Source organism: Podarcis vaucheri (assembly GCF_965113315.1).
Source record: "Podarcis vaucheri genome assembly, chromosome: 16".
Classification (NCBI taxonomy): domain Eukaryota; kingdom Metazoa; phylum Chordata; class Lepidosauria; order Squamata; family Lacertidae; genus Podarcis; species Podarcis vaucheri.
In genome coordinates this window covers 6,488,681-6,501,891 of record NC_138754.1, presented here as the reverse complement: position 1 = coordinate 6,501,891, position 13,211 = coordinate 6,488,681, and the positions used below count along the sequence as shown (strand labels likewise).

Below are 13,211 nucleotides of genomic sequence, written 5' to 3'. Positions count from 1 at the left end.
GCGTATACTGTAATGTTTTATTGTTGCTATGGCTAATGCGAATAAAGTTTTTATCTTTCTCTCTCTTGCCACTGTTCAACTCCACTTATTTAAGGGTTTCTAATGGTTCTCTGGAAGACACTTCTGATGTAGAATGAGGGTCCCAAGGTATTATTTGGAGCTGGATGCTGCTGCAACTGTGCTGAAGCTAAGCTGGTCTAGGTCAGCTCAATTCCTGGACAGGAGGCAACAAGGGAACCATACGCATTACCACATTTCAGTTCAACCACAGAAGAAAAAGGGGAGGCAAATGCTTTGCGATGCAATTGAAATTTTAATATGAGAGCAAAGAGATGCAAATAGTTCAGTGAAAAGGGCAAACAGAATACAGACTGAAAGACACCATGTTCCATAATACTTTCTTCCCGCAAGAAAAAGAAGGGTCGTAGAACAGGATGGAAGAAGATCACAAACCAAAAGGGTATACAATGCATGTTCAGAAATGGGAGCATTCACAATCAGGGTTGCATTTCCTTTTTCTTTTTGGGAGGAGAGAGATCTTCTTAGGACATTACACTGGGGAATTTAGGGAAGGGCCCCAGTGTGGCGTTCATATTGCAATCTCTCTCTGGCTCTTTCTCCCAATTCCATAATTCCTAATTCAGATGCCACAGGTTGTTGCTTGTGCCAGTTCTGATGCTGGGTGTTCAATCTCTCAGAAGGCAGTGGTAAGAACCGGTCCAGCTCTTCCTTATTTTTGTTTGCCCCATTGTTCTTCCATGCACATCCTTCTTTGGTCTTGATTTAGAATTGGCAGCTACCATAGTTGCATGGTAGCTGGGGCTGAGAGTAGAAGTCGGACACGTTGGAGCCACCACTGCCATACAGAGAAGGTCTTCCGTGAGTGTATCTAGCACATGGGTTGTACTGCTCAATGCAGAAAGGCTGGTCAGGGCAACAGAGAGCTGGCCCTGGGATGGTCAGGACAAAAGGTGGTGGTCGAATGGTCACTGTTGAAGGAGGGCACTGGGCATAGCAAGGATCCTGCCACATACCAGAACGACGGCCATAAGACATCTTTGAGGTTTAGAGGTAGATCTAAAAGAAGAGTCAGTGTTATGCAGAATTCCCAGAAGTCTGAGACAGACACAGGTCAAGGGCTCTGTCGGATCAGACCAAAAGGCCATCTACTTGCACACCATGGAAAAGATAATCTGATTGCTTGGTAACTTCCTCTTTTTGGGACTCATAGCTGGGCAGTAATATATTCTGGATTATCAAGCTCTGGATTTTCCTCATTGAGTAGAAAATTGTTCTTGTAAATCTATATGGCCTCCTCCAACTCTACAATTTAGATGAGCCAGTCTTCTGACTCAATATAAGCAATTCCCTTAACCAAATGAGAAAGTGCAGAAGGTCCCAGGTCTAAATAGTGGTGGTATCAGTTTAAAGGACCTCTCATAGATAGAATGAGAAATACTTCAGCCTGACACATTTTAGGATAGATAGTCCAAGGGCCTGGTAGTTTCCTCTTGGTGGGACTCACAGCTTCATGGTAGAGCTGTGTAGAAGGCAACAACTGCCTCCACCACTGCTATTGCTACTGCGAAGCTTGTGAGTTCTAGCAAAAAGGAAGCTACCTTCCATTTGGACCAATGATAAACCTCAATCAAGTATCTCATCTAAGCATGTAAATCAGTGGTGAGGAACCTGTGGCAACAACTGGCAACCATACCTCTACCACAAAGGTTTTGAATTCTACTGAAAAGGAAGCAACCTACCATTGGACTTTCTACCCCAATAACAATATTCAAGAAACATTCTCATCTATGCTGGTAAATCAGTGGTGAGGAACCTGCGGCACTCTAGAAGGTGCTGGACTGCTGCTCCCATTTATTGGAGAGTTGGAGTCCAATGGCATCTGGAAGACTGCATGTTCCTCACCTATATTGTAAGCCCCAGAGAGCTTTTGCCGGTTGCACTACCCCAACCCACTACAATATTCCATCATGCAAAGAAGAAGAAGCAACACAGGCCGATTTGCTTGAAAACCTCCCACAATGCAGCAAATCCCTGAGCCTACTTATCCTCAACAATTAGCAGCTACTGACAGACCCCTGCAGAACTGTGGCACACTTAGAAGAATAAGAAGAAATGGCCACAGTTCCAAAATCCTAGTGGACTTACCTATTTCTCTGAGAAGTGCAGAAATTAAGATAAGTGTTTGGAAGAAGCCTAGAGCAAAGGCTTTTTATACTGCTTGGTGGTAGCAGGAAGCATATTTAATACTTCCTTTTTTTTCTCAGGGGGTATGATGGTGAGCTGATAAATTGCCACAGGGAAAATCCCCGATTGCTTCAAAGAGCTGACACCCTTTCCTTTATAATCTAATATTCATGAATTATCACCTCAATTTCATCATACATTTCTCTTGAACTCCGTATCAAAGTCTTTTACAATACCAGTGGCTGCATGACGAATATTTCAGCCTTGCATGGACAAAGTGCCATGACTCAGCATTTCGTCTTCATGAAGCTGCTTCCCGGAAAATTGTACATCACCATCAACAACTGGTTACGAGACACAGCCGGTGTTGGTGGTCATCAGGATAGAGTCACTGTCAATGCCTTGAAGCCACTAATTTGGCCACTCAATTCTCCCTTCATAGAAGACCCCTGAGAAGATGGGGATCTGGAAAAGGTGCGGAATAAGGCAACCCAAATGATCAAGGAGCTGGAGCAATATCGGCAAAGGTTGCAACATTTGAAAAGCTTGCAAATCTTTAGAGTCTTCTTCTAATTCAGGAATAGGGAACCTGTGGTCCTCCAGATGTTATTAGACTACAGTTGTCATCACCAAACCTGACAGTTATCCACGCTGGCTGTGGTTGAGGGGAGTTGGAGTTCCACAACTTCTCGAAGCAGGGCTTCCACACTTGGTCTACAACAAATTTTCTTGAGAGTCTTAAGGAATCTTCTATATTCTCTGAATAACTACTGACGGGAAGATGTCATTTTGCAGCTTCTCAGCTAGTTGTTGCTGATTTGCTACCTGCTGTTAATGTGTTCTACAATAGCTAACTGATTTAAGATGGTTTGGCAAGTGGGAAAAAAATATAACAATATGCGGCAGATTGGTGCTGTTTTATTGTTTATGCAAGCAAAGTTGAAACACCAAGACATGTCCAAGCCACATACAAAACTCAATAGCTGCTCTGAACATCATGGACTTGAATTTTAATACTTCCTGTCAGGTAGTATTGATGGATTAATGTTTATAGTTTGTTTTCAACTCTTGTTTGGAACTTCCCTTGTCTCCTCTACAAAATGAGGAGTGAATTAAAACTATTAAAACTATGTTAATTACAGATTTTACGTTCACCATAGTGTTGTAGGTGATGCCAGCAAGTATGTGATTATAGACATCCCTGGGATTGTGGAAAAATACAAAAGTCCTGGCTTTCTGTGTTTTAAGAGATAAATGCAATTACAAATTGTAGCACACTACCCACCTCACAGCTGGCTCTCCTAAACATTTTGGAAGTGAATGGTAAAAGATTACACTGTAAAGGGTTCGTTATTCATGTGCTAAATGTGGCCAGAGTCACAATAGCCCAGTTTTCAAGGGATCTAGCCAGGGCAGATATTTCTTCAGGGTACCCAAAGGTATGGGAATCAGCCCTACCAGAAAAATAAAAATATAAACTGAGAACCTCAAAAAACCAAGAACACATTTATTTGTTTGAAATTACTATTATTTGCATCAATAATTCAGAACATAACCAATTTCCCTCCATCTATAAATGGCTGTGGGTAATAAAAAAGGAGTATGTGTAGAGTTTCACACGCTAAAGTTTGTTGGAAATACAGCGCTCACCCTCACTCTAGAAAACAAGGAATGTCTGTCTATCCATCTTTCATATTTATATCCCATATTCCCCCAAAAGTGTTCAGGTTGGCATATATAGTTCTCCCCATTTTATCCTCACAATAGCCCTGTTTAATAGTTTAGGTTGAGATTGAGTGACCGGCCGAAGGTCACAACCCAGTGAGCTTCATGTCCGAGTGGGGATTTGAACCCTGGTCTCTCAGATTCTAGTCCAGAACTCTAACCACTACACCACACTAACTCTCATTGTCAATGGTGTTTCTTAAATTGTTTATAGACTAACTATAGTTTCTATTATATCTAAAGTCAGGAATGTATTGCTGATGTCTCTGGGCTCTCTTTGCTTTGATCTTTCATACCTGCTTTCTGTGATGGTTTTGTTCTATGCTCTATTTTGCATTTTAATAAAATAAGCATTGCAAAAAAGAATAGCAACTGAAGGAGCTGACCAGCTTCACACACACACAAACATCCCACAAACACAACCCTGGTGGGGACGGTGGAGGGTAAAGGAAGCTCTGAGACATCTTGCCAGAAGTCTCATCTTCTAAATGTGAGGACAGTTGCAAACCTTATTCCGGCTTTGTTTACATGCAACATTCCAGACAACCATCTTGTGACTCCCAGTTCTGAAGATAATGAACTGTGGTTGGAAGTGCGTTGATTTGCTCAAAGCTACCAGGCAAGTACATGCCTCCACAGGCAACTGAGTCCCAGAATGGTCCACACCTTTGTGACTGAGCTCTGCCCACTTGGACCACACTGAAAGTGTGATTCGTAAGTTAAGTACAGGAAATATGTTGCTCAAACCACAGGTAATACTCGCTATTACAGATGGTGTTGACACTACGAATTGATACATCTCATAATTGCTGGGTGCCCTGGGACACCAGGTAATAATTACCTGGAAAGATATAGAAGGGAAGGTGTAATTATTCGGGCCCAAATTGCAGCGTGCTTGCCATCTGCCAGTGTTAACTGGAATGTTTGTAGGAAGAGAAGTCCAATTTGGAAAATGATTACCAGAAGTAACAGCAATTGCCAAGCAGTTGAGGGTAAAACCAAAGATCATTGCAGCAGGCTATTTGGTGTTCTTGGAGGAAATAGATTATCTTGATCCCTTTCAGTCTGGTATTAGCCAGGATTTCAGGCGACTGAAACCATTTTGGTTGCCTTTAATTATGATCTGCTGTGCAAGAGGTGCGTGTGTGTGGAGGCGAAGGCTATCAGTGGCTATCAAAGCTATGCTTTGCCTCCACAGCTGGAGGAAGCAATGCGTCTGAATATCCAGCTGCTGCAAACCACAGGAAAGGAGAGGGCTTTTGTGCTTGAATCCTTCTTGTGGGCATCTGGTTTCTCACTGTGAGAACAGGATTCTGGATTAGATGGACCACTGGCCTGATCCAGATGGCCTCTTCTTGTGTTCTTATGTGTGAGAGAAAGAGAAAGTGAGAGGGGACACGTTTGCCAACTTCTACTTTTAACTATGGATCTCTGTGACGACTCTCATTTTACATATCCATGAAAAAGAGGATGTGTCCTGGAAAAGGAGGATGTATGGCAACCCTTAGCTTAAATTATCTTGATCCCTTGTTGGTTTTGAGTACCACCAGACATGGCATCTTACTCAGACAGTCATGTGGGTTGTTTGGGGCACAGTGCTATTGTAGTTCTGCTCCTAACTCCAAGGTTAGTTCTGGAAGGTGGAACTGGGGAACATTTTCTCCACTCCATGGAAATGAAATTATGGGATCCAAAGGGCAGTTCTTTCTCCCTATGCTCTTTATATGAAGCCACAGGGCAAAGCCATTATACTTTTTGGAGCTTGATGGTGTCAGTATGCCGACGACACGTAGCTCTGTTTCTCTATGTACTCTGAGTCAGGTGGAGCTATGTAAGTACAGTGGTACTTTGGTTTACGAACTTAATCAATTCCAGAAGTTTGTTCTTAAACCAAAGCATTCTTAAACCAAGGTGTGCTTTCCATAGCAGTGGGGGACTCAATTTACAAATGGAACACACTCAACATGTTCTGCTTCCAAGGCAAAGTTCACAAACCAAAACACCTACTTCCGGGTTTGCAGTGTTTTTAATACAAGTTGTTCACAAACTAAGCTGTTCTTAAACCAAGGTACCAATGTATTGGAGCTAAATTCAGTCAGACAAAAGCACACAGGAATAATGCAGAAAAGAACAGTTTAACATTAAACCCTTCTTCCTAGGGAGCTCTGGAAATTGTAGCTCTGTGAGGGTAGTATGGGGTCTCCTAACTACTCTCAGCAACCCTTAAAAACTACAGCTCCCAGAATTCTTTGAGGGGGGAGTCATAACTGTTTAAAGTGGTATCATAGTGCTTTAGATGTACAGTGTGAATTTAGTTTAATTGGGAGTCAGGAGGGGTGGAACAGAGGAAAGAGGGAACAAACAGGACCATCCCTATTGTAAGGCATGGGGAAGAAGCTGCCTCAGACAGCAGGCACTGGTTGACAGTAAGAAGCTGTTAATGGGTAGAGCTGAGCTGGCTATAAATGGGGGATAAATTTGATTCCATTGACATTTAAAGGAAAACCTACATAAGTGTCTTGCATTTTTTGAAATATTACTTGAACTGAAACACAGCCAACCTAAGAAATTTGCATCTCTTTGAATTTTGCAATGAGGTCCTCCACAGCCAAGGAGCATGTGGGGGAAAATTGCACACCCTGTGCTAAAGTGTGCATAACCTTGCAAAAATTTATGGTGATAACATACAAGATTTTCATTATATCAGAATAAATTGCTTTGCAGAAAATGTGTGTTTTGCATGCAAAATTATGTATATGAGCAGAAATTCATAATAAAATCTTGATGAACTGTCATAGGGACTTCAAAAAATAATAATAAAAATATTCCTGAGCTACTGGGGAGGTCTGAGTAGCAGGGCTTATTTCCTCTTTCAGTTGAACCCACCCATCAAAGTAAAAAGAAAAAGATTATTCTATTTTATTTTATTTTAAAAGGGAAAAGAAAGGGGAGGGAGCCTTTGTTGGAACTTGGTGGGCCTGTCTGTCTAATCAAAACATAGGAAACTTCAACTATAAAGAATAGTTTCCAACACTGGACTTCTCATTTGGCCATCTGGTTGGCCACTGTGATAACAGGATGTTGCAGAGCCATTGCCAGTCAGTGTACTGTAGACAATATGTAAGCAATGCAGCTTCTTATGTTCCTTTCACCTATTTTTGACTGGCCTACATAACATAGCCTAATTCATGGGTGAGAAACCTGTGGTCCTCCAGATGTTGCTGGACTTCAACTCCCATCATTCCTGACCATTGACCATGCAGGATTGAGAATGATGGAAAACATGACTCTGCCATAACACAGGGGCAGAAGGTCCCAGATTCAATTACTGGCATCTCCAGGTATGGTTGAGAATGTCCCCTTGTCTGAAACTCTGGAGAGCCATAGCCAGTCAGTATAGACAATACTGAACTAGAGGGACCAAAGGTTTGACTCAGCATAAGGAATATAGTATAAGGAAAATGAGATATAAATGCTTCAAGATAAGTAGATACACTGTCAGTCCACTTGGTCTCTGTACATCAAATGGAAGATATTATCTTGTACTTTTCCAGAGGAACCTACTGGTCTAGGGTTGGCTCTGGGAGCAGTGGAAATCATTTCAGTGAGTCTTAGTAGTTTCCTTGTATCAGGAACCACCCCTAAGTTCCCAGGGAAAAATGGTGAAATCCCATTTAGATTGTACAGCTGTGAAAGGAGCCTTGTCATCAGTGGATTACCACACAAATCCTGTGTTCTTGGGATGCTTTCAGGAGGATAATTGCCTGGAGAAGGTTGTTTTCAGCATATCTTCCATGTTCATCAGAAGCTTCAATGTGTTATACATTTACCCATCCCTAATCAATAATTGCAACCAAGAAATCTGAGCCAATATATTATGGGAAGCATCTGCCTCTGCTAGATGTCTCAACGGTTTCCCAACTATTGAAATAAAGGCTTGTCTATGTAAAACTCACAATTTAGATGGCGTCTTCCTGCTCATTTTGGTAGATTTGAATATCATTTTGGGACATGCAAATAAAGTATGTCTGTATTAAGATGTTAAATGACCCAGGTGTCTCCCCTATCCCTAGATGTTGCACAGGGAGTCATTGAAGGCTGGCAAACATTGGGAGTGGTTGGTCAACGAGCCTAACAATAGGTAGCGCCAGAGCCAATGATAGCCAGTGCCCAACTCATTCTGGTTTTGTCCCCATCCCTTTCCCCACTGCTGAGTTGCATAAAGGGCAACATTGAGACCAAGGGAGATGAAACTGAAACTCTGATACTGGTTGTCAGTATCAAGGCTATCAAAGGAGAAGAAGGCAATTGATGGCTACTAGGCATGATGCCTATGCTCTCCCTACATGGTTGGAGACCGTTATGCTTCTGCAGGCCAGTTGCTGGAAACCACGTCTGGGGAGATTGCTCTTGCTTGATGGTTTTCCATAGGCACCTGAGCAGCTGTGAGAACAGGAAGCTAGACTAGATGGGCCATTAGCAAGATCCGAAAGGCTCTTCCTCTATTCTGAAGGCAGATGGAGGGCACTGATTTAGGGCAGACTGAGTTGCTGAAGCAGTGCTCCATTGGCCCTAACATAGCAGCCTCCACTGCAGGGAGTGTAACCAAGAAAGGGGAAACCAGTGGTCAGGGGGGCACGCAAACACCCCACTTTGAAGGAGTGGAAACATCTCCTGCCTATGTAATATTATATTTGGGTAGAAAGCTCTGTACTTCTGTGTTGTAGCTGGAGCCAAGGCAAACATATATGTGAGGAACTTTTGGCGTCAATGTATTTTTTGTGTGGGGAGAACAAAATGTGTCTCCACCTCTGCTACCCCTTGGTTCATCTTTCTTATACCACCACCTGTTCTGCACTGGTACAGCTTCTTGGGACTTCCAACCAGCCTCTCCCTTTGCCCCCCCCCCCCAAGACAAAAGCATATTCCTTTCAACAATGCTACTACAAGAGCCACCAGCCTCTGTGGTCACAGTCATACCACATATTCAAAGCACAAGGACAGCACAGCCTCGGCCCAGTATACCTGAAGGAGCGTCTCCACCCCCATCATTCTGCCTGGACACTGAGGTCCAGTGCTGAGGGCCTTCTGGCAGTTCCCTCACTGTGAGAAGCAAAGCTACAGGGAACCAGGCAGAGGGCCTTTTGGGTAGTGGCGCCCGCCCTGTGGAACGCCCTCCCATCAGATGTCAAAGAGATAAACAACTACCTGACATTTAGAAAACAGCCCTGTTCAGGGAAGTTTTTTATGTGTGACATTTTAATGTATTTTTAATCTTTGTTGGAAGCCACCCGGAGTGGCTGGAGAAACCCAGCCAGATGGGCGGCGTACAAATAATAAATTATTATTTTTATATTTTATGTAAACAGTTACGGCTTCCCCAAAAGAATGAGGTGAACTGCAATTTGCTTAGAGTGCTGAAAGTTGTTAGGAAGATCTCCCCCCCCCCCGAGCCAAAATTTGCCAAGTGTCTTAACTTGACAACTCTTTGCTCCCTTAACAAACTACCGTTCCTAGAATGTGGCCTGTGGGTAGCACCATCATTCTTTCCAGCAAGTTCAGCCAATTTTTGCTCCTACACTCCAAGACATCAAACGATCAAAGAGACCCCTTGACTTTGCCAGATGTAAATGGGGAAGTGAAATTGGGGTGAGGGCAATGCTGCTTTTTCAGTTGTCTGCTGAAAGGTCTTCAAGGTGGTATCAGACCATGAGTTCATCTCATTCGCCATTGCTTGTCCTGACCAGCAATGACTCATTGGGTGTTTTAGACAGAGATATTTCCAAGACCAACATAAAGATTCCAAGAATCGAACCTGGGATATTCTACATGCAAGACAGATGCTCCACCACTGAGCTATGGCCCTAGTAGTGCATTGTCAACACAGCATCTGAGTCTCAGGTTGAAAATGCCCATTCTTATCTGGAGATTCCATGGAATGGACATGGGACCTTTGGCATTTGAAGGAGATTCTCTATCACTGAGCTGTGACCTAACATGAAAAATAAAAATGAATCCATGTCTTGAAAAAGAGACCCACACAAAACTGGTAGAATTAGTCTTAGCCAAGGGAGGCCACTGCCAGAAGAACTAAACAGAACATGTTTACATGAAAAGTGAAGAATGTAAAATGGTAATGACTTGGCAACTTCACGGGCCAAAGACAAGTTGCCAACAGCTTTCTCTTTTGCCCTGGCTTTTAATTTGAGTCTGGGCAGAAGTACCAACTTGAATAAAATATTGGAGGGGGCAGGTAAGCCCCAGTCTGCATAATCAATCACAAGACGTGGTCTATGCACACCATTTAAATGGCAATGTCCATCAAATTTGGGGAGACTCGCCCTACTCAAATATTTTAATGGGGGCAGAAGGGACTTTGGACCCTAGGAGTTGGCTCCTATCAGTCTACCCAACATAGTCAGAGTTAGACCCACGAAAATGAATGAACCTCAGTTGGAGTAACACATCCTTCAGTTATTTTGCAGACTATCATTTCTTGTGGTTTGTCATTCATGAGCCAGAGGGTTGTTGCTAGTCCTGCTTTAGCTATGCTTTAATTTAACAGCCTGTTACTGTTTTTCTTTGTGGTTTACAGTTGTTATTGTTCTTCCTTGACACTTGAATGTCATTTGCATCTCCAGACTTGCAACCTATATCAAAGGGGAATCTTTATGAGGGAAGATAAACCACATTTCAGTATACAAATAAACATGCATCCACAGGGAAGCTGTTCCATAAGTAGGGCATCAACACAGGCCCACTTAGGGGGCCACATAGGCCCCTGGCATAATTTCATGCATTTGGCAAAGAGGGGGAAATGAAGGGGAAAGGGTGGCTGAGAAAGGGGGAGTGGAGCAGCTGAGAAGGAGAGATGGGGTGGCAGAAAGAGGGGCAGAAAGGGAGGGGCAGAAAGACACAGAGAGTAAGCAGTGGGTGAAAGAGAAAGAAAGGGCAAAGGGTAGTAGAATGAAAGAGAATAAGAGAGTAGTGGAAAGATAGAGGGTGAGAGTCAGGGTTGGAAGAACGAGGGGCTGAAATGGGATGGAAGAAAGCGGGAGGGAGGAGTGGGAGAGGGAGGGAGAGAGAGAGAAGATTTCTGCTCACTTCTGGCCCACCACTGGCCTATCCACCACCAGTATGTCACCTCTGACAGATGAACCTTTAAAAGGTAAAAAGTTACCCACCCCTGCCTATATCCACTATTTTCTGTAGGCAGTCACCACCAACAGCCAGAAAAAAATTGGAGGTGGCCCATGGATGGTGGCCTCACACAGACCCTCCAAGTGCCCCTATTTTCCAGGAATGTCCCTGATTTAGAGAAGCCATCCTGGTTTCTGATTTGACCCTGGAATGTCCCGCTTTTCCTTAGGAGGTCCCTATTTTCATCAGAGAAATGTTAGAGGGTATGGAGTTATCCAGCCCCTGAGCTGTCTGAAGGCAATCCTGTATAGGGAAGTTTTTTAATGTTTGATGTTTTATTAGCTTTATACAGTGCTTTTTTCCTACAAAAATGTTTAGGGATACTCTCATTTTGTTGCAAGAAAATCACCACTTTATAGTTCAAATCAGGAAAAATAAATACAGTAAATCGATATGATACAATACATTGATACAATAATCTTTATTGTCATTGTCCCATACAGAACAATGAAACTGAAAATCTACATCAGACATTCAGAAACCAACAAGCCTGCTATCCCAGCTATCCCAGTCTGGTTAGCCCCTTAAAAATTCTGATACCTCATAATTAAATACAATATAAACCTACAGAGACTCCTTACACTGCGTTTAAAACCAAAATCGCATTTGAATAGAAATTGTTTCTCAGGTGGCTAGTCCTAGTCTTTATGACCCTGTACCTTCTTCCAGAAGGCAGAAGCTGAAAGAGATCATTTCCGGGGTGCACACTATCCTGCGCTATCTCTGCAGCTTTCTTATTGCACCTGGTAGCGTAGATTTGATCTAAGGTGGGAAGAGTGCACCCAGTTATTCTCTCTGCAGTCTTTACAACCATGGATAGCATTGTTTTTCGCCTGACTGTGCAGCTCCCAAACACGGAGTCTCTGTGTCTCTCTCACACAGAGACCATAAATTAATACACTCTCCACAGTACAGTGGTAAAATGCCATCAACAGGTCCTTTGAGAGATTATTTTTCCGGACAAAATGGACAAAAGTACAAAGATTCACAAATGTTTAGGGTTAAGCGTACCCCTGCATCCCCCTCAGAATAAAAGCACTCTGTGTGTGTGTGTGTGTGTGTGTGTGTGTGTGTGTGTGTGTGTATGTTACACGGGAAGACACCCGAAGACACCAAAACCTGCATTCCTGTACCCGTGAAAATCTACGAAAGCATATATATATATATATATATATATATATATATATATATATATATATTGAAAGCTGCCCAAAGTGCTGGGGCAACCCAGTAAAATGTGTGGTATATAAATAGTAAATAGTTGCTCCAAGTTGCCCAAGGGAGTAGGCCAGCAGTGGCAGCGGCAGCGGCCATGGAGAGGCAATGGGTTGGTCTCTCACAGCTGCTGCCACCGCTGGCAAAAAGCACCAGCTCATCCTCCTCCAGGGATGGTCCCTGGAAAATCAGGGCACTTGGAGGGTGTGGGATGGTCTCTATTTTCTGGTCCCTGTCTTGAGAATCCCTGCCCCTGTTTGTGCCCTTAACTCCCTAGAGTCTCAAGAACAGTGATGAAGAAACTCAAGTCCCAGTGACCAGGCCCTCTAAGCCTACCTGTGTGGCTCTTGTGCCTTCATCTAGGCCACAGCCCTCACACTCTCATTGAGTGGCCACCAAGACCATATAACACCGGTCCTGAAAGACCTACATTGGCTCCCAGCATGTTTCCGAGTGCAATTCAAAGTGTTGGAGCTGACCTTGAAAGCCCTAAATGGCCTCGCCCCAGTATACCTGAAGGAGCGTCTCCACCCCCGTCATTCAGCTTGGACACTGAGGTCCAGCTCCGAGGGCCTTCTGGTGGTTCCCTCGCTGTGAGAAGTGAGGTTACAGGGAACCAGACAGAGGGCCTTCTCAGTGGTGGTGCCCGCCCTGTGGAATGCTCTCCCATCAGATGTCAAGGAAATAAGCAACTATCTGCCATTTAGAAGACATCTGAAGGCAGCCCTGTTTAGAGACGTTTTTAATGTTTGATGTTTTATCTTGTTTTTAATATTCTGTTGGGAGCCACTCAGAGTGGCTGGGGAAACCCAGTCAGATGGGCAGGGTATAAATGATAAATTGTTATTATTGTTATTATCATTGAG

The 13,211-nt window shown here is 43.4% G+C and overlaps 1 long non-coding RNA gene across 1 annotated transcript; it reads right to left on the bottom strand.

Moving 5' to 3' along the window:
• Positions 1–293: 293 nt before the first annotated feature.
• On the bottom strand, positions 294–2,383 carry LOC309520693. Its single transcript, XR_014214298.1, has 2 exons — positions 2,167–2,383; positions 294–1,077 (listed from the first exon to the last, which is right to left on the bottom strand). It is a non-coding gene; the product is annotated as an uncharacterized lncRNA (long non-coding RNA).
• Between the last annotated feature and the right edge of the window lie 10,828 nt (positions 2,384–13,211).